This window comes from Pleurodeles waltl, chromosome 1_1 (assembly GCF_031143425.1).
Source record: "Pleurodeles waltl isolate 20211129_DDA chromosome 1_1, aPleWal1.hap1.20221129, whole genome shotgun sequence".
NCBI classification, from domain to species: domain Eukaryota; kingdom Metazoa; phylum Chordata; class Amphibia; order Caudata; family Salamandridae; genus Pleurodeles; species Pleurodeles waltl.
This window is the reverse complement of record NC_090436.1, coordinates 21,511,008-21,537,433: the sequence shown is the minus strand read 5'-3', so window position 1 is coordinate 21,537,433 and position 26,426 is coordinate 21,511,008. Positions and strand designations below refer to the sequence as shown.

The window sequence follows — 26,426 nt, the reverse complement described above, 5'->3', positions numbered from 1 at the left end:
AACATTTTTGAAAAGTAGACAAAAATCTGAATTCAGCAAGGGGTAATTTGTGTAGATACTACAAGGGTTTCCTACAGAAAATAACAACTGAAAAAGAAAAATATTGAAATTGAGGTGAAAAAAACATCAATTTTTCTCTACGTTTTACTCTGTAACTTTTACCTGCAATGTCAGATTTTCGAAAGCAATATACCGTTACGTCTGCTGGACTCTTCTGGTTGCGGGGATATATAGGGCTTATGGGTTCATCAAGAACTCTAGGTACCCAGAGCTAATAAATGACCTGCACCCTGCAGTGGGTTTTCAATCTATGCCGGGTATACAGCAATTCATTTGCTGAAATACAAAGAGTAAAAAATAGCTATCAAGAAAACCTTTGTATTTCCAAAATTGGCACAAGATAAGGTGTTGAGAAGCAGTGGTTATTTGCACATCTCTGAATTCCGGGGTGCCCATACTAGCATGTGAATTACAGGGCATTTCTCAAATAGACGTCTTTTTTACACACTGTCTTACATTTGGAAGGGAAAAATGTAGAGAAAGACAAGGGGCAATAACACTTGTTTTGCTATTCTATGTTCCCCCAAGTCTCCCGATAAAAATGATACCTCACTTGTGTGGGTAGGCCTAGCGCCCGCGACAGGATATGCCCCAAAACACAACGTGGACACATCACAGAAAACAGAGCTGTTTTTAGCAAAGTGACTACCTGTAGATTTTGGCCTGTAGCTCAGCCTCCACCTAGGGAAACCTACCAAACCTGTGCATTTCTGAAAACTAGAGACCTAGGGGAATCCAAGATGGGGTGGCTTGTGTGGCTCAGACCAGGTTCTGTTACCCAGAATCCTTTGCAAACCTCAAAATTTGGCTAAAAAAACACATGTTCCTCATATTTCTGTGGCAGAAAGTACTGGAATCTGAGAGGAGCCACAAATTTCCTTCCACCCAGCGTTCCCCCACGTCTCCTGATAAAAATGATACCTCACTTGTGTGGGTAGGCCTAGCGCCGGCGACAGAAAACGCCCCAAAGCGCAACGTGGACACATCCAAATTTGTGAAGGAAAACAGAGGTGTTTTTTGCAAAGTGCCTACCTGCAGATTTTGGCCTGTAGCTCAGCCGCCACCTAGGGAAACCTACCAAACCTGTGCATTTCTGAAAACTAGAGACCTAGGGGAATCCAAGATGGGGTGACTTGTGTGGCTCGGACCAGGTTCGGTTACCCAGAATCCTTTGCAAACCTCAAAATGTGGCTAAAAAAACACATGTTCCTCACATTTCTGTGGCAGAAAGTTCTGGAATCTGAGAGGAGCCATGAATTTCCTTCCACCCAGCGTTCCCCCACGTCTCCCGATAAAAATGATACCTCACTTGTAGGCCTAGCGCCCGTGACAGGAAATGCCCCAAAGCGCAACGTGGACACAGCCAAATTGGTGAAGGAAAACAGAGGTGTTTTTTGCAAAGTGCCTACCTGTAGATTTTGGCCTGTAGCTCAGCCGCCACATAGGGAAACCTACCAAACCTGTGCATTTCTGAAAACTAGAGACCTAGGGGAATCCAAGATGGGGTGACTTGTGTGGCTCGGACCAGGTTCTGTTACCCAGAATCCTTTGCAAACCTCAAAATTTGGCTAAAAAAACACATGTTCCTCACATTTCTGTGGCAGAAAGTTCTGGAATCTGAGAGGAGCCACAAATTTCCTTCCACCCAGCGTTCCCCCACGTCTCCCGATAAAAATGATACCTCACTTGTGTGGGTAGGCCTAGCGCCCGTGACAGGAAATGCCCCAAAGCGCAACGTGGACACAGCCAAATTGGTGAAGGAAAACAGAGGTGTTTTTTGCAAAGTGCCTACCTGTAGATTTTGGCCTGTAGCTCAGCCGCCACCTAGGGAAACCTACCAAACCTGTGCATTTCTGAAAACTAGAGACCTAGGGGAATCCAAGATGGGGTGACTTGTGTGGCTCGGACCAGGTTCTGTTACCCAGAATCCTTTGCAAACCTCAAAATTTGGCTAAAAAAACACATGTTCCTCACATTTCTGTGGCAGAAAGTTCTGGAATCTAAGAGGAGCCACGAATTTCCTTCCACCCAGCGTTCCCCCACGTCTCCCGATAAAAATGATACCTCACTTGTGTGGGTAGGCCTAGCGCCCGTGACAGGAAATGCCCCAAAGCGCAACGTGGACACAGCCAAATTGGTGAAGGAAAACAGAGGTGTTTTTTGCAAAGTGCCTACCTGTAGATTTTGACCTGTAGCTCAGCCGCCACCTAGGGAAACCTACCAAACCTGTGCATTTCTGAAAACTAGAGACCTAGGGGAATCCAAGATGGGGTGACTTGTGTGGCTCGGACCAGGTTCTGTTACCCAGAATCCTTTGCAAACCTCAAAATTTGGCTAAAAAAAACACATGTTCCTCACATTTCTGTGGCAGAAAGTTCTGGAATCTGAGAGGAGCCACGAATTTCCTTCCACCCAGCGTTTCCCCACGTCTCCCGATAAAAATGATACCTCACTTGTGTGGGTAGGCCTAGCGCCTGTGACAGGAAATGCCCCAAAGCGCAACGTGGACACAGTCAAATTGGTGAAGGAAAACAGAGGTGTTTTTTGCAAAGTGCCTACCTGTAGATTTTGGCCTGTAGCTCAGCCGCCACATAGGGAAACCTACCAAACCTGTGCATTTCTGAAAACTAGAGACCTAGGGGAATCCAAGATGGGGTGACTTGTGTGGCTCGGACCAGGTTCTGTTACCCAGAATCCTTTGCAAACCTCAAAATTTGGCTAAAAAAACACATGTTCCTCACATTTCTGTGGCAGAAAGTTCTGGAATCTGAGAGGAGCCACGAATTTCCTTCCACCCAGCGTTCCCCCACGTCTCCCGATAAAAATGATACCTCACTTGTGTGGGTAGGCCTAGCGCCCGCGACAGGATATGCCCCAAAACACAACGTGGACACATCACAGAAAACAGAGCTGTTTTTAGCAAAGTGACTACCTGTAGATTTTGGCCTGTAGCTCAGCCGCCACCTAGGGAAACCTACCAAACCTGTGCATTTCTGAAAACTAGAGACCTAGGGGAATCCAAGATGGGGTGACTTGTGTGGCTCGGACCAGGTTCTGTTACCCAGAATCCTTTGCAAACCTCAAAATTTGGCTAAAAAAACACATGTTCCTCACATTTCTGTGGCAGAAAGTTCTGGAATCTGAGAGGAGCCACGAATTTCCTTCCACCCAGCGTTCCCCCACGTCTCCCGATAAAAATGATACCTCACTTGTGTGGGTAGGCCTAGCGCCCGCGACAGGAAACGCCCCAAAGCGCAACGTGGACACAGCCAAATTTTTGAAGGAAAACAGAGGTGTTTTTTGCAAAGTGCCTACCTGTAGATTTTGGCCTGTAGCTCAGCCGCCACCTAGGGAAACCTACCAAACCTGTGCATTTCTGAAAACTAGAGACCTAGGGGAATCCAAGATGGGGTGACTTGTGTGGCTCGGACCAGGTTCTGTTACCCAGAATCCTTTGCAAACCTCAAAATTTGGCTAAAAAAACACATGTTCCTCACATTTCTGTGGCAGAAAGTTCTGGAATCTGAGAGGAGCCACAAATTTCCTTCCACCCAGCGTTCCCCCACGTCTCCCGATAAAAATGATACCTCACTTGTGTGGGTATGCCTAGCGCTCGCGACAGGAAACGGACCAAAACACAACGTGGACACATCAAATTTTTTCATGGAAAACAGTGCTTACCTGTGGATTTTGGCCTCTAGCTCAGCCGGCACCTGGGGAAACCTAGCAAACCAGCGCATTTTTGAAAACTAGAGACCTAGGGGAATCCAAGATGGGGTGATTTGCGGGGCTCTTACCAGGTTCTGTTACCCAGAATCCTTTGCAAACATCAAAATTTGGCCCAAAAACACTTTTTCCTCTCATTTCGGTGACAGAAAGTTCTGGAATCTGAGAGGAGTCACAAATTTCCTTCCACCCAGCGTTCCCCTAAGTCTCTCCATAAAAATGGTACCTCACTTGTGTGGGTAGGCCTAGCGCCCACAAAAGGAAATGGCCCAAAACACAACGTGGACACAACATATTTTTTCACAAAAAACAGAGGTGTTTTTTGCAAAGTGCCTACCTGTGGATTTTGACCTCTAGCTCAGCCGGCCCCAGGGGGGGGGAAATGCCCTAAAATAAATTTGACCCCCCCCTGCCCAGGAGCGACCCTTGCCTACGGGGTCGCTCCCCCTGCGTGACATTGGCGTCAAACAACAAATCCCCGGTGCCTAGTGGTTTCTGCCCCCTTGGGGGCAGATTGCCCTAAAATTGACCAATCTGCCCCCAAGGGGGGCAGAAATGGTCTAAACACACTTTGCCCCCCAGGGGAGCGACCCTTGTCTGATGGGTCGCTCCCCATCTCTAAAAAAACAAACAAACAAACAAAAAAACACAAAAAACAAATTTGTCCTGGCGCCTACAGGTTTCTGCCCCCCCTGGGGGCAGATCGGCCTAATAATAGGCCGATCTTCCCCCAGGGGGGTCAGAAATGGCCTAAAATAAATTTGCCCCCCGAACCTCCACCCCCCCCCCCCCGGGAGCGACCCTTGCCTACGGGGTCGCTCCCCCTGCGTGACATTGGCGCCAAAAAACAAATCCCCGGTGCCTAGTGGTTTCTGCCCCCTTGGGGGCAGATTGACATAAAATCGACCAATCTGCCCCCAAGGGGGGCAGAAATGCTCTAAATACAGTTTGCCCCCCAGGGGAGCAACCCTTGTCTGATGGGTCGCTCCCCATCTCTAAAAAAAAAACACACAAAAAAAATGTGCCCTGGCGCCTACAGGTTTCTGCCCCCCCTGGGGGCAGATCGGCCTAATAATAGGCCGATCTTCCCCCAGGGGGGGCAGAAATGGCCTTAAATGAATTTGCATCCCCAACCCCCACCCCCCCCCCACCAGGAGCGACCCTTGCCTACGGGGTCGCTCCCCCTGCGTGACATTTGCGCCAAAAAACAAATCCCCGGTGCCTAGTGGTTTCTGCCCCCTTGCGGGCAGATTGACCTAAAATCGACCCATCTGCCCCCAAGGGGGGGCAGAAATGCTCTAAATACAGTTTGCCCCCCAGGGGAGCGACCCTTGTCTGATGGGTCGCTCCCCATCTCTAAAAAAACAAACAAACAAAAAATAAAAAAATAAAATAAAAATTTGCCCTGGCAACAAGAGGTTTCTACCCCCCCTGGGGGCAGATCGGCCTAATAATAGGCCGATCTGCTCCCAGGGGGGTCAGAAATGGCCTAAAATAAATTTGCCCCCCGAACCTCCACCCCCCCCCGGGAGCGACCCTTGCCTACGGGGTCGCTCCCCCTGCGTGACATTGGCGCCAAAAAACAAATCCCCGGTGCCTAGTGGTTTCTGCCCCCTTGGGGGCAGATTGACATAAAATCGACCAATCTGCCCCCAAGGGGGGCAGAAATGCTCTAAATACAGTTTGCCCCCCAGGGGAGCAACCCTTTTCTGATGGGTCGCTGCCCATCTCTAAAAAAAAACACACAAAAAAAATGTGCCCTGGCGCCTACAGGTTTCTGCCCCCCCTGGGGGCAGATCGGCCTAATAATAGGCCGATCTTCCCCCAGGGGGGGCAGAAATGGCCTAAAATAAATTTGCATCCCCAACCCCCACCCCCCCACCAGGAGCGACCCTTGCCTACGGGGTCGCTCCCCCTGCGTGACATTGGCACCAAAAAACAAATCCCCGGTGCCTAGTGGTTTCTGCCCCCTTGCGGGCAGATTGACCTAAAATCGACCCATCTGCCCCCAAGGGGGGGCAGAAATGCTCTAAATACAGTTTGCCCCCCAGGGGAGCGACCCTTGTCTGATGGGTCGCTCCCCATCTCTAAAAAAAAACACACAAAAAAAATGTGCCCTGGCGCCTACAGGTTTCTGCCCCCCCTGGGGGCAGATCGGCCTAATAATAGGCCGATCTTCCCCCAGGGGGGGCAGAAATGGCCTAAAATAAATTTGCCCCCCCAACCACCACCCCCCCACCAGGAGCGACCCTTGCCTACGGGGTCGCTCCCCCTGCGTGACATTGGCGCCAAAAAACAAATCCCCGGTGCCTAGTGGTTTCTGACCCCTTGGGGGCAGATTGACGTAAAATCGACCAATCTGCCCCCAAGAGGGGCAAAAATGCTCTAAATACAGTTTGCCCCCCAGGGGAGCGACCCTTGTCTGATGGGTCGCTCCCCATCTCTAAAAAAACAAACAAACAAAAAACACAAAAAAAATAAAATAAAAATTGCCCTGGCGCCTAGAGGTTTCTGCCCCCCCTGGGGACAGATCGGCCTAATAATAGGCCGATCTGCCCCTAGGGGGGGCAGAAATGGCCTAAAATAAATTTGCCCCCCCAACCCCCACCCCTCCCTCGGAGCGACCCTTGCCTACGGGGTCGCTCCCCCTGCGTGACATTGGCACCAAAAAACAAATCCCCGGTGCCTAGTGGTTTCTGCCCCCTTGCGGGCAGATTGACCTAAAATCGACCCATCTGCCCCCAAGGGGGGCAGAAATGCTCTAAATACAGTTTGCCCCCCAGGGGAGCGACCCTTGTCTGATGGGTCGCTCCCCATCTCTAAAAAAACAAACAAACAAAACCAAAAAACACAAAAAAAATTTTTGCCCTGGCGCCTAGAGGTTTCTGCCCCCCCTGGGGGTAGATCGGCCTAATACCAATAGGCCGATCTGCCCCCAGAGGGGGCAGAGATGGCCTAAAATAATTTTGTCCCCCCCACCCCCCCCCGGGGAGCGGCCCTTGCCTACAAGGTCGCTCCCCTTGCGTGACAGCGCAAAAAAAAGATCCCTGGTGCCTAGTGGTTTCTGCCCCCCTTGGGGGCAGATTGACCTAAAATCGGCCGATCTGCCCCCAAAGCGGGCAGAACTGGCCTAAATACATTTTGCCCCTCCAGGGGAGCGACCCTTGTCCAAGGGGTCGCTCCCCATCTGTAAAACGAAAAAACAAAAAAATCCCTGGTGCCTAGTGGTTTCTGCCCCCCTTGGGGGCAGATCAGCCGAATCAAAATAGGCTGATCTACCCCCCAGGGGGGCAGAAATGGCCTAAAATAACCCCCCCCCCCCCCAGGGAGCGACCCTTGCCTAAGGGGTCGCTCCCCTTGCGTGAAATTCACGCAAAAAAAAACCTCCCTGGTGTCTAATGGTTTCTGCCCCCCTTGGGGGCAGATTGGCCTCATCAAAATAGGCCAATCTGCCCCCAAGGGGGGCAGAAATGGCCTAAATATATATTGCCCCGTAGGGGAGCGACCCTTGCCTAAGGGATCGCTCCCCACAAAAAAAAAGTAGAACATCACAAAAAAAAAAAAAGAAGCTCCATGGTGCCTAGAGGTTTCTGCCCCCCCTGGGGGCAGATCGGCCTAATAATAGGCCAATCTGCCCCCAGGGGGGGCAGAAAAGGCCTTCCCAAAAAAATGCCCCCCCTGGGAGCGACCCTTGCCCAAGGGGTCGCTCCCGTTGCGTGAAATTCGCGCGCAAAAAAAAACTCCCTGGTGTCTAATGGTTTCTGCCCCCCTTGGGGGCAGATTGGCCTCATCAAAATAGGCCAATCTGCCCCCAAGGGGGGCAGAAATGGCCTAAATATAATTTGCCCCCCAGGGGAGCGACCCTTGCCTAAGGGGTCGCTCCCCACCTACAAAAAAAGAAAACATCACAAAAAAAAAAAAAAAAAAAAGGTCCCTGGTGCCTAGAGGTTTCTGCCCCCCCTGGGGGCAGATCGACCTAATAATAGGCCAATCTGCCCCCAGGGGGGGCAGAAAAGGCCTTCCTAAAAAAATGCCCCCCTGGGAGCGACCCTTGCCCAAGAGGTCGCTCCCTTTTGCCAATTTCATTGAGAAAAAAAAAAATCCCTGGTGTCTAGTGGGGTTTCAAAAGCCGGATTGCAAGCAATCCGGCTTTTGAAACCTGTGAGAGACTTCAAAGGGAAGGAAATACATTTCCTTCCCTTTTGAAGCCTCTCGGGGCCTCCCCCAGTGATTGAAAGAGAAATGCAAAAGCATTTCTTTTTCAATCGCGCTGGAAGCTCTGCTTCCAGCGCGATGGGGTGACCCTGTGACTAATCAGCGCGCGCTCGCGCGCTGACGTCACAGGGGGGGTTGGGGGGGTCGGGGGTGGAAGGGGAAGGGCTTCCCCTTCCATCCCTGACTTTGGGGAGGTGGGGGGAAGCACACAGAGGGAGCGAGAGCGCTCCCTCTGGGCTGTGTGCCGAGGACGTAGTGGTTACATCCTCGGCACAGCAGCACTGTGCCGCAGGACGTAACCACTACGTCCGCGGCACAGAAGGGGTTAAATAGCCTGATGAATCCCTCATCAGATATCGCGAGAGAACGGAGTTCCCTGCGCGCGTCAAAAGACTAGAATGCGAACGCAGGGTCTCGTGGGCATATAGAAAAACAGCAAAAGAAGCCAAGAGCCATCTTAAATCAGAAAAAAACGAATATTATGCGTATCCCCAACGTGATCTAATTAATACTCCCGACAGTGTCATACCTTAGTACCTGTATAACAAGAAACAGTTTCTCCAAAATATCGGGAGAAACAAAAAAGGAAAGAAAGGAGTAAATTTCTCTATGTTGAGTAGACTGAAAAAACACACCATGAGGACATAAATTAAATATTCATGGAAACTGACGCGGTTATTACTCTCTTCCCTTTTGGCCGAATATCTTCTAACTAAATTTAGAACACGTTTGTGCCCCAGTCCCTACCCCACAAGTCAACCAGATGGTAGCACATCCAAAGCAAAAAAGAAAGAATAAAGGAAAACAAATCTTATGTTTATATTATAAATCAATGGCATCAAATAACAAACAACAACTCGGAGAAGGCTAACAATACGAATAATATCTTGGAAAAAGCCAACATTGTAAAGTCCAATATGCTTATTACTCCCAAACATCAGATATCGTGATTGACAGTTCATAAGTAGTTATGAAATCAAAGTACATAATTTACAACATGTAACACACAGAAAAATTGGTAATTATCCAATTACCCCAATATAGTGGGATAAGACACGATGTTACATTGACGCTTAAACAGAGAAAGAAATACAAACGCAAAGTTATATTTTATCAAACATTAACCACAGTGATGAAAATCCATGTATGGTTAATGTCAAGATAATACAGGAGTTAAAACATCAGCACTTAAAATAATATTGAATCAATCCAAAAAATACTCCATCCCATAGTTGGTATTCAGACCAATCTCCACTGCTCGTAATTCGAGTATCCATAGGCATTCTCTCTTCCTAAATTCTAACTCTCTATTCCCACCATGTGGACTAGCATGTACCATCTCAAAACCAAAGAACTCAAAAGCCCATGTATCAGTCTGTTCCGGGCATTGATACATGTGATACATGTGTATGACTATGGGATAGCGTGCATCCCGCTGTATAAGGGCTCTGTAGTGTTCGCTAATCCTAACTTTGAGAGGTCTTATAGTACTGCCAATGTAATATAAGCCACATTTGCATACAATCATGTAAACGATAAAACAGCTGTCACACGTGATGTCGCAAATTATGTGAAATCTATCCCCCATCAAGCTGTCAAAAGTAGAGATGCCTGATCTGCTCCATTTGCACATCCCACATCGACCACACTTAAAAGAAAACGTATTCCGAGTTGTAAGCCAATTGTCCTGTTGGGGTGTGAGTGGATAGCTAGGGCATAAAATATTTTTAAGAGTTCTACCTCTACGATAGGTGAAGATAGGTGAATCAGATATTTGATCCTTCAGGGTTATTTCTGCCTTGAGGATATGCCAATGTTTTTTCATGCATCTCTGAAGAGCCGCTGAAGCAGTAGTATAGTCGACTACACATCTGACATTATTGTCAATCATTTTATTCCTATGTCTCAAGGTGTCAACCCTAGATAAGCGTCCAATTCTGCTGCTGGCTTATCATGCAAAAGTTGACAAATTAAGGTTTGTCCACCACTCAGGAAGCTCACTCAAGTGTCTCCGCACCATGCCTTCAGATGCAGGCCCCAGTCTTCAAGCCACGGGGGAGGATCGACTTGGGACACACGCTATTCACAGTGGCGCCCAGTCAAGCCAGGCACTCCAATTCACAAATAGTTACGAATTCCTCACCTCCGTGGAAGGGGGCACAACGTCTTGTACAGGATCACTTGAGTTGCACCAGAAGATCCCAATCACCCACATACCACGTAGAGTTACCCTTTTCCGTGCCTTCCTGAAATGGGGAGCAAAGTGATGCGCAAGGACTTGAGTTGCTCCAGACAAATCCGATTGCACACAAAAATTTACCAATGGAGTTCCTCCCTGGAATGAGGCATAACGTCTTGTACACACTGACTTGAGTCACACAAGTAAAAAAACATGCAAAGAGTTCAAATCCTGTACCTCCCAGTAATGAGGTACAACGTCTGGTGTGCAATGACTTGCGCTGCGCCAGACAAATCCGGTCACACACACAGACGCAAGTTCAGCGGTGCCACACAAGGTAGAAAGTGGCACTGCTCCAGGTACAACCCCCACCTTCGAGGGTCGCAACCAGTGAATTGGACACATCACACAATGAGCAAGCAGTTGTGTGTCGCACAAGAGAAATGTGGCATGCTCGACAAAAACAGGCCACATAGGTTACTTCAATAGGTGGCCAGGTGGACGCTTATGTGGGTCACAGCCCCATAATAAAGGGCCACACTCCTTGAATGCAGGTAATCCTTTGAAGGCTCCACAGCAGGGAGATCTGGTCTCCAGGCGACATACTTGATTCCATGCTCACACCCTGCTGCCAGGTGACATCCAACAGAAGATGTAAGCGCTTAAGAGGGCACCGCACTCCATATGACAGAGGTACAAAGTGTAGGTCCCTCCCAGGAGGTCTTTGATGTCCCTGAGACCTCTACAAGATAACAGGGGGCAAGCCAACAAGCCCTTGGAGAGCACACTATGGGGTGTCACACTGCAGCAGGTAATCTGTCCAGGCCAGCCATGGTTTAGGAAGAGTGCACAATCTCTTCCATGGCAGTAATTACTCCTGCTGCACAACAGAATCCTCTGGCAGTGTGCATGACGCCGTCCAGTGTCTCCGGCCCTGCACCTCTGCAAGTGTATTTCAACTTTGCTGAAGTGTGGCACCAGTAGTTATGCTGCAGTGTGCCTTTGAAGTAGGGAGAGGTTCAAAGGGTTTCCCTTAGAACCACAGATGTCTCTCCTAAATTTCCGTCTTGTCTGCCCTGGGGCTGTGGAATGCAGATCTTAATTTTTAGTGGGGCCATGATCTGGATGCGAGAGGCCAAGTGTCAAACCTTTCCCTCCAAACTACTCAGCCAGACCCACAAATGGCAGAGGTCTCCTTCCCATTTGTGTGCCCACATTTTTTAGCTGTCAATGGGGAATGCACAGATGAGCTCTTCCACATTTCCAGTAGAATTAAAAGGCACAAAAGCATTTTAGGGCAGAGAAATGTCCACATTCTAGACCACCTTTATCATAGAAAGGGGTTTGTGAGGATGAATCCAATGATAGTAAACATTATGAGGCTTCTCCGCTGCAATCCATTGTTGCAGCTAGGAGTAATTGTAACACTTCCCCATGTTAACCTATGGGCCAAGCAGCTCTTATACGTAGCGAAAACACACATGGGTATTCTTCACTCTCTGGGCAAACGTCCCCTTGTGCACACATGAGCCTGCACTGGCAGGATGGACACATGTTTAAAAGCACTGTAGGTGCAAGTGCGCACACTGGCCTCCTATGACAGGCTCAGCACTGTTTGGCACACCAGTGGGCACACACGCACACACTGGCAAGCACCACTTCTCCATATATGTAGGAAGGCGTGCCCACTTTCCCCACTCTATTGTCAGGGGGAGTGTCCAGGGCCCTAAGTCTACCAGGTAGGGAATCAGCAAGATCACATGGAGAGAGATGACCTCCCAGGTAGGGAAAATCCACATGGGGACTCCTCACTTCTGGGCATGGGACACCCTTGTGTACCTGCCCAGCCTTCCAGCTACCATCTGCTGTGCCCTTCAGGGGGATGCTCTAGAAGTAGCGGGAGGGCTTCTCAGGATTGTCTACGAAGTTAGTAGTGCCAACCTAAGCTCAAGTGCAACTGCGCCTCCACAGGCCTGCATTGAAAGGCCAGATACATGCCTAGCAAACTATTCTAGTGGGTGACACACTTGGTGCAACGTCCCACTAGTGGGTAGAACTGTACCCGCCCCAGCTATGTGGTTACTTTTTTACAGAGGACTTGGGGATCTAGCACCTAAATCAATCACGGAAGCGACCTTGCATAGCATGTGTAGGACGGGCATGCACATTTTCCCACTGCCTTACAGTGAGAAACTGCCCAGAGTCCTAAGGCCACGCTAAGAAGATCGACAAAAGACTGAGAGGAAAAAGCAAAAGATTTTAAGGGAATTTCCCTAAAAAAAGGGCCATTTCCAACAAAATGTTTTCTCATTGGAACTGAATGCTTAATTTCATACAGAATTTGTTATAATTCAAAATCATATTTGATGCTTGGCCATTTCTATTCTGTAACCAGTTGGTAACGTGTTGTTTACAAGTCTCATTGCTTATAAGTCATACATGGAGAAGGTAAAGAAACCATATTAGAACCCTTCAATGCACTGCCAGGCACACGTGGGGAGAGCTTTGTCACTGGGGCCCTTATTTACGAGGTTTTGGGGTAGGGTAGCACCCTGAGTCACCTTGCTCCGCTGCCCCACGCCAAAGTGAAAGGGCAGTAATGCACTGTATTTATGCATTAGGGTGCATTCCTCTCCTTTGCCCCTGCACGGGTGCCGTTTGGCAGTCCAGCTTTAATACAGGCACCCTTGCACTACTGTGCAAGGGTGTCTACGTTATTGGCAGGATTGTGTTCTTCAAGAAGGGGCACCTTCCTTCACAAAAACAATCCCAAAAGGCGGAAAGAGTAAAGAGTGAGAAATACAAGTATTTGTCCTTGTTATGCCTCACTTCAGGAGGAGTAAGGTTTTGGTGCTTCCCCCAGTCTATGTCATCAAGAAAATCTGGGGATGCATTAATATCCATGAGCGTTTCTTGGGAAAACCCACTGCAACGCCCCTGGAGCACCTCCGACGCAGAGTAAGCAACACAGCGACTTGCACAGCTTTGTCCAACTCCATAAAGCTTTCGCAGACTGGCCTTGCGTGGCTTCAGAGATATGCTGGAGAAGTTTGTGCCGCCAAGGCGTCAAGAAAAGTGACGCACCGGCAGCACAAGCCTTTCATAAATAGGCCCCTAGAGGTTCATAAGAGACTGAAGGCCAAATTTACGCATACCAATATAGTAATATCCCAACATTCAGTGCTTAGCCACTGGTTGGCAGAGCTATAGAACTGTTGTAGCAATTGTCGGAGCTGCCTCAGCCAAAAATAACAGGTTCTCAACTGGTCCAGCAGGGTGTGGTGAAATAACTGACCGATCAAGAGATTTTCAGGTCTTTCTTTGAAAAATGAAACTGTGAAAGTGTGTCCCAGCCTTGAGGGGGACATTTTATGATTTGTCTGTTCCTGAGACCACCATGGTTCTCATGGTGGTGCTAGAAAGAAAACATCTGGGTGGTTGTACCACTACTGTTCACCTCTAAGGGTGGAGGAGAGTCTGGGGACAAGAAGAGGGTGGGAAGCAGGGGGTTGTAAATACACAAAATAGTTTCTGTGTATTTTATGGAGGGGAGAGAAGTAGCTAAAATAATTTGTATGAGTGTGAAAACAACCAGAAAACCCTGCTCGATCAACAGAAAGGAAGTCTGAAAAGAGGAAACCCTGACTTGGAAAATATTTGTTTCTAATTTTACCTTGTACTGTATTGTCTTTCACTGCTCAGGGCACCGAGGTCTAGACATGAAAACTTTAAATATTTCAACAAGTGAATAGGTTAATATTGAATGCATTTTGCACATGCTGTATTATTACGTCAACATATCTCAGAAAACAAAATCCCACTTGCCAATCAAAGCAATGATAATGTGTGGCTTCACTGGTGGTTGCCCATGCTAGCCAAGAGAAAGAACTCAGGGTCACCATGGGGCAGGTGTAAGAACCCCTAGCACCTCCTGGCACCACATTAGCGTCATTTTTTTACACTAATGTGCCCCAATGAGGCTAGATTAACAAAGTGGTGCAATGCATGCATTGCACCACTTTGCAACCCTTTGCGCTACATTATTCCTGCACCAGGCTTAATGCATGCAAAAGGGGTGTTCCCCCGTTAAGGGAGCCAAAATAATGGTGCAAAGAAATCTAAGAGTTTTCTTTGCACCATTTTTTTCGACACATTAAACGAGGTACACCATTGTTTACAATGGGTCTCAATGGGCTTTGCAGGATTAGCATCAACATTTTTGACGCTAATCCTTCAAAGCGCAGAACTAGTATAAACATTTTTGGCACTAGTTTCCTAACTACCGCCATGGTGCACCATATCTTAGATAAGGTGCGCACATGGTGGCATTAGAGGGGCACCAAGGGGCACTGGGTGCAGCACCGCTTTCCTTAAATCAGGCCCTATATTCCATATTGAAATCTCAAGAGCCAGAATGGTCCTGTCTTTCCCACTGCAGAGTCTACCCAGGATTCCTTCGGTCCCCCATTATCGTCATTCTCTGGATGGAAGCTGTTGGATTCATGCTCAGCAACAAACCTAATATTCATCAATGGGTCTCAAATCTACCAGAGTATCTCCTCAACTAAAAACATTCACAGGCAGATCTACAAGCACCTCCTTGTGCAGCCAGCTTAATTTTGTTTACGCTAACGCAGCGTTAAGGAGGCATTTCTCCTGTGCCATATTTACAAAGTGGTGCAATGCTTGAATTGCTCCCCTTGCACCACATAATGCCTGCACCAGGCATAATGTATGCAAGGGGAGCATTTCAGCGCAGGGTGGCCCGAAAAAAAGGTGCAGTGAAATTTCCAACATCAGGTGTTAAAGTGATACACCCATTTTGTTCAAAGAACCTCCCTGTTCTTTGCTGCACTAGCGTCAACATTTTGATGCTGTTGTGGTAACGACGGCCATGGTGTGCAGTATCATGAATACAGTGCAACGGTGGTGTTGTTAGGTGCCGGTAGGAGGCGTAAGAAAAGTGGCACATCATAGCTGATGCACCACATTCCTGTAAATATGCCCCTCAGTAAGAAAAAACCTTCTTTTTCTGAGCCAGAACTGGATGTTAGGTGCTGAATTAAAGCTCAGTCTGACAAAGACTGAATCCTTCTGCTCAACAGCAGCACAAAACAAGCACAGATGCAAGTGTGGTTAACCATACTCAACACAGACTTACCCAGCTGACAGTCAATAAATTAACTGGATCTAGGAGAGTATGAACAAGGATAAATATCTTTATTTTTCCGTGTCACTTCCTCTTTCTATGTGTGCTGCATTCTGCAGCACACTTAGATAGAGGAATACGCCTCCTGGGATTGTTTTTGTGCAGGAAGGAGCCCCTTCCTGCACAAAAACAATTCTGCATGCAATGGAGGCACCCTTGCACCATGCTGCAAGGGTGCCTGAGTTGGTGCTAGGCAGCCCATTGTGCACCAGTGCAGGGGAAAAGCACAGGAATGCGGAATATACCTTAAATACAGCTCATTCCTTCCCTTTCCCTGTGAGGCAGTGCAGTGTTGCAAGGTGACTTGCTTGGCTACGCTGGGCCCGTTTGCCATAATTATGGCTCCTAATGTTCAGGGCTAGTAGCATTGGCTACATTGGGCCATCACAAATAGCACAGCTGCAGATGTGGTGATGGAAAGAACCACCTTACGTGGTTGGCACTAACCCAAGAGGCATTGTATCATTTGACAGGAAAGACAAAAAATGCAAAAAAAGGAAAAAGCGAAGACAGACCTTCTCCTTTTAACACGCCTAAGATCTGCTCCAATAACATTAGAACGGTTCAAACCTTTGTCAGTACGGAACTGCACCAAAGACATGTTTCTTCAAAGAGAACTACCATGGCACAACAGAAAGCCACTACCGTTGCAGTCTAATCAGGCTTGTGCTACTTAGATACCTCTATACACGTGGATGCACTATATATTTATATACTAATACACTGTTTTGCACAGAGATTTCAGTGTAAAGGGGGTTGCAACAATAGGTGATTAACAATGGATTTGCTCAAGAAGGTGGTGAAACCTAGTAGCAGAGTTGGGCTTTTGAATGTCTTCAGAGTACCACCAAGAAGGGACCCAATAGACAACTTTAACCAGCATCTTTCTGTGGAAAGCTAAATATGGAGATTTAGTGTAAATGTTACAGCTCTTAGAGGTAAAGAAGACAGTTGTTTAGCATAAACTATAAACAAGAGCAAATGAGGGACATGCACATTTAAAGCCAACCCTTCCTGAGGACCAGAATGCTCAAGTGCCAGAGTCAATTAAAGACTGGTGGCAGCACGACTGATGAAGCCAGTCAAGTCTGGATAACTGACTATATTGGATGTCCTATATCTGTACAACCCAATGATCTGAGAAATTTGCTTCAGCAAGCTTAGGCGTAAACTAAGAAATGCATTTCTTGGGAGATGGGGTCTCCAACATTTAACAGTGGGAAGATCATCAGACTTGGATGCTCTTCTTCCATTGAAGGATGTCAGAGCATCTTAGTTGTTCATGGTAAATCTAAAATGAACCCTCAGTGAAGAGCCCAGTGCATCACGGGTTTTAACAGACCTCTGTGGAAGCATACCCACTTTGCCATGAAGAACAAAGGAATGGTCAGTGACCACTGTGCCTTGAGGGGAAATTGATAATGATCACCCCCTCACGAGGAGGCTGTGAAGAGGGCAGAGAAAGAGTTGCCTTTCTTACAAATAAGAGCTAGCTTACACATCGTGCAGTGTGGGAAACAGCTAAGCTTTTATCTTATGGACTTTCCTTAATTCCTGTAAACACTTTGAATACAATGTATAATTTCCAAAAGTTTCTCCTTGGGATTTTAGGTAAAAATTAATATTTGTGCCCCCTTGTAATTTTTTATTAGAAGGAATATATTGCCAACATTTATGAAATGTTAAAGTTATACAGAAAGTGGCTTTAGTATTGGCTTGAGAAAGAATAGCACAGGCTTTCTTAGTGCTTTTAAGGACACATTTTCAACTTGAGGCAAACAACTACCACAGAGGGTAGGGAGAGCTTCAAACACTATGAGCTACAGGCCTGCCAATCATTGGGGCTTCTACATGACACTTCTAAAGAGCACTACACACGTGTGTTGGTACCAGACAGTAGATCATCATGGTCTCCTACAGCAGACCCTGAACTCTTCAGCGATATTTGTGTATGAACCAGGCTTTTATCATGGGGATTTCACAAGATGAGAATTTTTTAGCGCTAACATTAACAGATTTGACGGAATTCGTCTAGTCAGCCTCATCAGCCAGAGGAAAAGGACATGGATGAGGTTGATGCAAGTTGGGTGGACATTCCTCAACAAGAAAAGTTGCAACCTCCAAACAACTAATTTGCACTTGAGGGTAAATTCAATTCTCAGGGTTCAGCTGTGACGTGTATTTCATGAATTCTGTTGCCTGTAGTTTAGGAATCTAGATCAATGCATGCACTGTCTCTACCATGCTGTGTTAAAGGTTTTGGTTTATCTGCCTTGAAAGACGCGTCCCACCAGAGCATCTCCATGAGCTTTGCTCCCTGTGCACTGAAAGGTAGCTCTGGGATGCTGATGTCCCTGTTTTTTGATTCAGGTGGGAAGGAATGCGCTAATCTGTTACTACCCAGTGTGGATTTCAATGGTGAGGATATTGTGAAGACAACTGCATCAGATGTCTCCAAATGCCAGGCCCTTTGCACATCCCATGCTCAGTGCCAGTTCTTCACGTATGTTCCAAGGTACAGTATGAGAGCTGGGGTATAACGAGGGGGTATCTGGGTTTATATATCTAGTGCTTGTGTTGGCATCGTTAGATGGGTTAGATCAATGGAAAAGCACGCTTTGTATGGCTAACACCTTTAGTGCTATTTGATGAATCTGCGTCAACCTTTCCAATAAACGTTCTACATGTAGGAATGTTTAGACAAGCATTTTATTAAGGGCTAAAATTTCAAACATAAGCAAAAAACTCACAATATTAGAACTGCAGGACCCATTCCATCTCCCAATGAGATTACTTGGGCATATTCTGCTCACACAGCCAATATCTTGCACATGAAAGCAAATGTCCTGTTACCAATGCTTGTAGAATTCTGTTGTAAAAAATACATGGCATAAATCCTTGACCCCAAAGGAAGATGTGGAAATCAATATGAACATCAAATTGAATTTTCTATTGTAAATTAAATGCTCATTCACACAAATGTCAGGATTAATCTGCCTCTAGAAGCCTTGTTAGTTTCAGGAATGTCAAGTTCTTGGTTACTGTGCAGTATCTTGCTATCTTTAAAAAAAAACTCTAAAGAAAATATTATAGTGAAATATGCAGTCTCCTGTTTTTTATTTTTTATACTTTACAGCAAACACGATTAAACCCAGTTTTCATTGATGGATCAAGAAGTCCTTTTCTGTCTTTTAGTTGCCAAATGCTATCACATTCAACTGTAGGTTAATTGTAGGTTGAGGACGTTTTTGCAAAAAGGTGGAATTTTATTTAAACCTCATTAATTGCCCTACTAATAGCTTATTGATTTTCTTGATATATTTCTTTTTCTTTAAGAGCGGGTCAATGTGTTTCAGCCTGCTCACAGTTATAGACCTCATCAGGACATAAAAAGATACCTACAAAAATCAAATTAAATAGAATTTAGAAGATAATTTGTAGAACTGTGATAGGAAATGTTTACAGTGATTTGTTTATAGTTGAAGAGTTCGAGAGATTGTTCAAATTCTCAAGCACAAAAAAAACATAACCTCAAGCCCTATGGTCTGTGACTACATCATTTAACAAAGTGAAACAAGAGGTCTGAAATATCAAAATCAAACACACAAAATATGACGGGTGCCACTGCAATCAAGCTACACCTGACTGAAAAATGTTGGCGCTAACCCTGAACAGTACATAGGGGTCCATTGTAAACAATGGTGTGCCTCCTTTCAACACCTGCTCCGAGTAGGCGTTAAAAATTCAGAAACAAATGATGCAGAGAAATCTTTTAGATTTCCTTGCTGCACTTTTTCGGCCCTCCTAATGGGGGAACGTCCCCCCTTGCACACATTATGCCTGGCGCAGGCATAATGTGGTGCAAGGGGGTTACAAACTGGCGCAATGCATGCATTGCGCCACTTTGTAAATCTGGTGTAATACTTTTACCATAATATTGCCACATTAGCGTAAAGAAATGATGCTAATGTGGTGATATTATGGCACAAGGGGATCTTAAATCTGCCCCCATGTGTTGCACAAAGTTAAAATTAAGGGTGGGGTTCTGGACAAAGACCAGTTCCTGCAGGCAAACACACTCCCACTTCTGACAGGACATGGTCAGTACCTGATACCTAACATGGACTACTCACAATTATTTCCAGAAAATAATTAAGATCACTAAATCAAGATAGCGGCAATAGTATCATGACAATTAATTATCAATTGAATGCTTCAAGAACATACATTGAAAGGATGTACACACATAAAAACGACTATGTCAGAGCCCTAACATCAATCCTAAGAGTAACATTTACCCCAAGACCTACCCTTTCTCCAGCCTTATAACTAGCCCTCATGCTAGCCAGAGTTCTATATCTGAACCTAATCTAAACCTTTACATAAACCCTAAGCTTAACATTAACTCTGAGACTTTTCCTTACTCTAACCACAAAACTAAGGGGCAGTTTTAAGAGGCCCCAGCACCTCCTTGCGCACATTAGTGCCATTTTTTTTACGCTAATGTGGCCTAACGAGGCCAAAATCCCTGCGCCATATTTACAAAGCGGCCAATGAAAGCGTTGCACCACTCTGTAACCCTTTGCGCTACATTATGCCTGTGCCAGGCATAATGTATGCAAAGGGGACGTTCCCCCACTGGGGGAGGTGGGCAGAAATGGCGCAAAGAAATCTAACAGATTTCTTTGCATCATTTTTTGGGCAATTTTAACGCTTGCTCAAAGCAGGCGTTAAAAAGAGGCTTCCATTGGTGACAATGGGCCTCAATGGGCTTTGAAGGATTAGCGTCAACATTTTTTAGGCTAATCCTGCAAAGCTCTAAAGTAGCGTCAAAAATGTTGATGCTAGTTCCCCTAACTACCGCCATGGTGCTGCATATCTTAGATACCACGCACACGTGGCGGTGCTAGTGGGGCACTAGGAGGCGCACGGAAAGTGTTGCAGCACTGGGTGCAGTGTCACTTTCCTTAAATCAGGCCCTAACTCTCATGCTAACCAGAGCTCTACATCCAATTCTCAATCTAATCCCATACAAAAAACTCTCCCCCTAATCCAGGTGCTAAACATAACCCTACATCCATCTCCAGTCTTAATTCTGAGAATGAACATTAGCTCTGGCTCTCCAAATACCTCTCACGCTAAACTTACACTTAACCATAGCACTACAATACTGAAATTAGTAAGGAAAAAAACATGTTTTAGGTTTGAATGGATTTCCTTCCTTATTATTCAGGTTATAATAGTTTACTCAGTTCCACATAATCTGACAAAAACATTCAAAAGCAATATTGACATTTTTAGTGAGAAAGGCCTCAGCATGTGAAAAGTAATACAGAACAATCTTACCAGACAGGAAACAGATTCTTTAGTTCCCCTTGCAGCCAAAAAGTAAGCCCTAAAGGGCTGCTCAGACCAGAGGTTTTAAGATATCTACAGGGGACATGTAGGAAATTGGGTTATTAGCTGTGCAGCATGTGAGGCCTGCACAAGTAATAGGTAGGGGTGGGTGGAATTTGTGGAATTTGGCGGCTCGGCTCTACTCTTTTAACACAATTCCCAGGCAAATTCCGCAAATCGCCATGTGGTGCAATTTTTTCCTGTAAGGCTCCAGAAATTCAAGCGAGATCTGGAAGTCCAAGACCTACTCAGGGGAGGTGTTGTGGGCTAGTATTCTCCATTTGGTGGCACATAATAACAAAACTCAATAAATGATTGTCCAGTCTGTGTTTTTTCTTTAGAAAAAGGGAAAGTACATTTATTACATACACACTACTAGATACTATGCATTCATTCACAAATATATAGATTAAAAGTCCATTGGATTAGGTTTGCAAATCATATTTGACCCCAAAGGGTCATGACCATTCAAGTCACAGCTGCCTTCACATGTGCCAGCCATTACATTACAATATGAGGGCTATCCTTTATTGAGGGTTTAATATATTACAACAACAACAAACCAAATATTAAAAGCATCATTATTTTGTGCTTTAATGCAATAATCAATAATAGACATTTTTAAATGAAGTTTTTAATATTATAAACTATATTAATCTTGATCAGTAATCATGTCAACATGATTATATCAATAATTAAGCATTTTAAAATGAATCTAATATATGCCTGTGTGCTTTTTATGTACTTTCAGACCACGTAGAATACAGCCACTATAACATCCTGCAGAGTGCATCATGTAAAATGCAGTCACAGAACCAGCCCCTAGAGAGCTCTGCACTTCATGTATTTTCTTTATTCACCTCCAGGCCACATAAAATACAGCCATAGAACCAGTTTCTATAGAGCACTGAAGTCTAAGCTGTAACGCAAGAGCTCTAACCTTGGAAGTTATTTAAAAAATATGTAAAAATCCAGGAAAGATCATGGATTCCTTGACCCTGCAACTAAAGGTCAATTTTCCAAACTTAAGGAAAGGGGGCTGCTGTGCTCCTGCAGCCCCTCCGCACATTTCTAAGGCTGTTGGTGGTGCTCCTGTCCTCTTGGGGCTGCCACAGAATCACAGAAGCAAAAAAGCATGTAAATGTCCCTCTTCTGAGGCATTGTGGGGCACTCCAGCCAGGAACAGTGAATATTTTATTAGCGTCTCTCCCTCTCTGCAGGGGAGAGCACCATAGTTTTTCTCCTTTCTTTTATAGCTTTTTTTTTTAGGGGTGCCCGGTCTCATCCACCCTCAAAGTAATTAATGCAGCGGGGGTTGCGGGGGAGCTGTGTCAGCTCCATGTGGCAGGGTGGTGCATTTGGTAGTGGCTACCCCGCTCCCCCAGACACAGGAACGGAGAGCAGATGTGAAGCCACCACAATGTGGGGGGGGGGGCGCAATGGTGCTCCCCTTGTCCACTTTGGCTCGTGGTCCTGAGGTTAGGGACCCAGGACCGCTGATCTGTCCAACTTGCTAAGTACAGAAATGACAAAGGAATTGATTAGGTGCAATGTCCCACCCTCCATGTCTAGCAAAGGCTTAAGCCAGTGCATGCATTGACTCCTCGCTGGATACTATGTAGATTGTGTCGGCTCCTGAGGTGATCGAGGTCCCCGGGGGCAATCCAATACTGAGGGAAACGGTCCCACGCATACCCGCTCCCCCAAACACTTGCTTAATCTCCTGGGGGCCTGGTCCTCCACGGGTGCAAATCCTTAAAAACGCAGCAGGGCTCCATGCACAACACTGCTGATAGCAGATATGTTTAAATGGGCAAACAAATTCAAAGGCCCAAAACACAGATACTGTTGAGCTGATTTCTTTCTTCTTGGGGTCATATCACTGCTGGTGGGAGCCCTAATGACCAGAGGAGGTTCCAGCAGGCCTTCTGGCCAGCCACGTGGTGCACCTGGCAAGAGAATCGGTCCAGTGACTCCCTGTGGCAGCTTTCCTCTTGGTCTTTGTCTCTGGGTGCAGAAGCTCAGATCTTTCCCCCAGTTGGTCCACAGTGGTTTAAGAGGATCAGCCTAATTTACCCTTGGCAAGACCCACTGGTGCTGGGGTCAACTGGGGCTGAGTCTTTGGTCCTTTATGAACATTATGGGATATCTCCTTCCAGTTGTCCATGGCTGTCGCAGTCCCAATGTCCTGCAGCACAAAGCTCAAAAAGCACCAACAGACTCTCTTTTGCAAGAGTTTTTCCGGGCGATGGATGATTCTAGTAGCCAGGCACCACTGGCCAATGCTAGGGTGCCATGTCAGCTCTCCACTCCTGCTCCAGCCCTCCTCTACAGCATGCTGGGACAGTTCAGGCTGAAGATGACGCCATTCAGGAGTCACTGGTCACATCTGCTCTGGGGGCTTCAGCTCTGCACCATGCTGACATCAGTGCCAGTGCCTTTACCACCAAAACTTCAAGAGGAGCTCCCTCCTGTGTTGGCTACAATTGTCTGTGCCTCCCTCTGTGTTCACTGGGATAGTGCTATTCCAACCCTGATACAGGGCAACAGGTAATTAACAGCTGCAGATTGTAATCCCCACCCCTCCCTTCTCAAGTGCTAAGGAAAGTATTACTCCTTTTGAGTGGGGCGTCCTTTGTCTCTCTGCTGGGGAAGTAACAACAGGCCTGGGCTCTAATCCTGCACTAACCCAGAGAACTATGACAACTCTAAATGACCCATAAAATGGACAGATATGTGTTTGGGACTTGTGTGATCCACCTTTGTACAATTCACCCAACTATGATATTTTGATGAACTTTGTAGATCAAAGGGAAGTGAAGCTGCACTCTAAGGCAGGTTTTCCCAACATAAATGTAAATGTAGAGAAAACAGTCATTGATAGTGACTTTCCCTATGAGAGCCCTCTAACAGGGCTACCCCAGGTCGATATCTAACCATGCACAGTCCTCAGCGCACCAGGCTAACTGTGTGCAGTTACTGGGCTGTGCACGACAATAGTCTCACATGTGCAGACCACATGTGTGCACATGCATGTGCCCACAGGTCCACATGTAACCAGCCAAGTGCTCCTTATTGGTTACATAGGTGTGTCACAGCAGCAATATCTTAAAAGGCAGACACTGGCGATAAACATGCGCAGTCCGGTTACCACGTGCAGTGTGAGTCACACACAGAAAGAGTCCAAAACTGGGTGATCAAAAAAAGCAAAAATATCCAGGCGGATTAAATGCAAAGCAACACATTTATGGATAACAAACGCAAGTAAAACTCAATTACAATGTCTGTAGTTATCCTGAAAATCTGGCATGGATTCATCTCTTCTTCTATCAAGCATTTTATCTCAATCAAGCTAAATTATAAATTCTTGCATCACAAATTGTATTTCACTCTATTGCCTTGTTTGAAGGAGCTGCATTATTAGCCGTGTATGTAATGACCTGTCAATCAAGCGGTTGAGAGGATCCTGGTTATACAATCCATATGGCAGTAAATTTTCATCATCACATTATTAGAGCCTTCTTGTACAGCAGAAATCTCAACAGAACTCTATAAGGTACTCAAACAAACCATCACTACAAATAATTTCTTTTATATATTTCTATATGTTTTGCAAGAAAAGCAAACCCAAAAAAGTGCATGGAGAGCTCAGTGCAATCACTCAACAAACACATTTTCGTTAAGTGGAACATGGTAATTAAGAGGCAACAAAAAATTAAGCCAGAGACTTGATATACATATGAACATTAAGTCCAAAATATTAATACTGCCCCTTATTAGATGTCGACTTTTGTTTCATAAGAACATCAACTCCAGGGGACATATTTTTGACCCAGTTTGTGTTGCTTTTGCACCTCGCACCATGGTGCAAGAGTGATGCAAACCTTATGTCAGATTTTTGAAACAACCGAAAACCATTCTGCGTGTCTTTGAACAGCTTAAAAAATCTAGAGTAATGCAACGCAGCGCAAATCCCCGCGTTGCATTACTCTTTGCAAGGGAGGGGTTCCATGGGCGTTGTGTGGGTCAACTCCCATGCTTTTTGACACATTTCCAGATTTACCAAACCTGATGAACCTATTAATACACCAAAAATCCTACGCCTCCCAGGAGAGCCATAGCAATGAGAAATATATTTATTTCTCCTTATTTCTTCCTATTTCTGTGTGTGCTGCACTCTGCAGCACACTTAGAAAGAGGAAAAAGACAGTTATGGTTGTTTTTGTGCAGGAAGGTGCCCCTTACTGCACAAAAACAATCCTGCCTACAACACAGGCACCCTTCCACCATGGTGCAAGGGTGTCTGCGTTGTTGGTAGGCTGCCAAAATGGCACCAGGGCAAGGGAAAAGGACAAGAATGTGGCATATTGGATCCGTACGTCGCGCTCCTGCCGTTTACCTGCGATGCAGGGCAGCACAGCAAGGTGACTTGCTGTGCTGGCCTGCCCCTTAAAAGTCATAAATATGCACCTAATATTCAAAGTATCACATTCAAGCGGTGACATTAAGATCCATATTTATGAAGCCTTTGTGTTATTCTTGCGTCACGCAAGAACAAAGCAAAAAATAGCAATATTTAGAAAGCCACACAAGGCCTGATTTGCGTGGCCCTATGTGGTTTTGTAAAGAAATGTAACACAATGCAGCTGCTGGTGGGTGTTCCATGGGTGGAGTATAGGTGTATCCATATATCCGCTCATTGTTTCGGGCGCATTCTCAGATTTACAAGCACACAAAGAAAAAACTGAAAATGCCTTGAAGAATTGCTTTTGTGCAAGAAGGTACCCCTTCCTGCAAAAAACATTCCTGTTCGTTATGCAGCACCCCTTGCAGCAAGGCACAAAGGCGCTTGTGTTGGCGCTAGGCTGCACACAGTGCGCTATCACAAAGCGAGAGCAGAAGTGCGCCATATATTATAAGGCACATTTCTGCTATTTCTGTTTCATTCAAGGCTGCACAGCCACTTTACTTGCTGCCCTGCGTTGCATGAAGCCGTAGTAAATTTGCCCTCAGTGTGGGGCAAAATCAGAGAGAAGTAATACAATTGTATGCTAAGAGACTGCCAGTGTTTGCGTCACGGACACACTGCTATCATGTATTTCACACTCTTTCCACAGTACTGCCTCGTGCCTTCATAAGGGGAATGCAGTTGGAATCCCCACCACACCGCTGATATCGGATACAGTTATTTCTGGCTTCGCCTTGCGGTCCTCAGGAGTTCAGAAAGGTACAGTACACATGCTTTGGGGCAGAAGAAGACATTGGGAACCATGTTGTTTGCATTAGTTCTTAGTCGCTATGGGAACTGGTTAGAGGGTGGGGGCTCCCGGGCCAAACAGGGATTACTTGGCTGCAGCAGTATCAATCTAGACCCTACATTCAGCACTAACTACACCCCCTCAAGACCATGATCCTTAGTGTAACTAGACAGAGCGATCCAAGACTATCTCAGGGAGGTGATGTGGGCTGCACACAGTTGGGGATTTCTGGCTGCAGTGCCGCCCTATTGCGCATGCGCACTTGACCCCATTGCACTTCAAGCTGGGCAGGTGCAGACAACAGATGCAGAGGGTGCGAGTGACCACCAAGCACTGGGTGCGATACACAGGGCGAATGAATGGGAGTAGGCTGCCACCCATG

At 46.2% G+C, this 26,426-nt stretch overlaps 1 long non-coding RNA gene across 1 annotated transcript in view; it reads left to right on the top strand.

Annotated features, from left to right (window-relative positions):
- The window catches only part of LOC138259812 (uncharacterized), a 73,922-nt gene extending 47,913 nt beyond the window's left edge, over window positions 1-26,009 (top strand). The window contains exons 2-3 of the long non-coding RNA XR_011199187.1: window positions 17,760-17,904; window positions 25,904-26,009. This is a non-coding gene — a long non-coding RNA (uncharacterized lncRNA). The remainder of the gene's footprint in view (window positions 1-17,759; window positions 17,905-25,903) is intronic.
- Window positions 26,010-26,426: the final 417 nt, after the last annotated feature.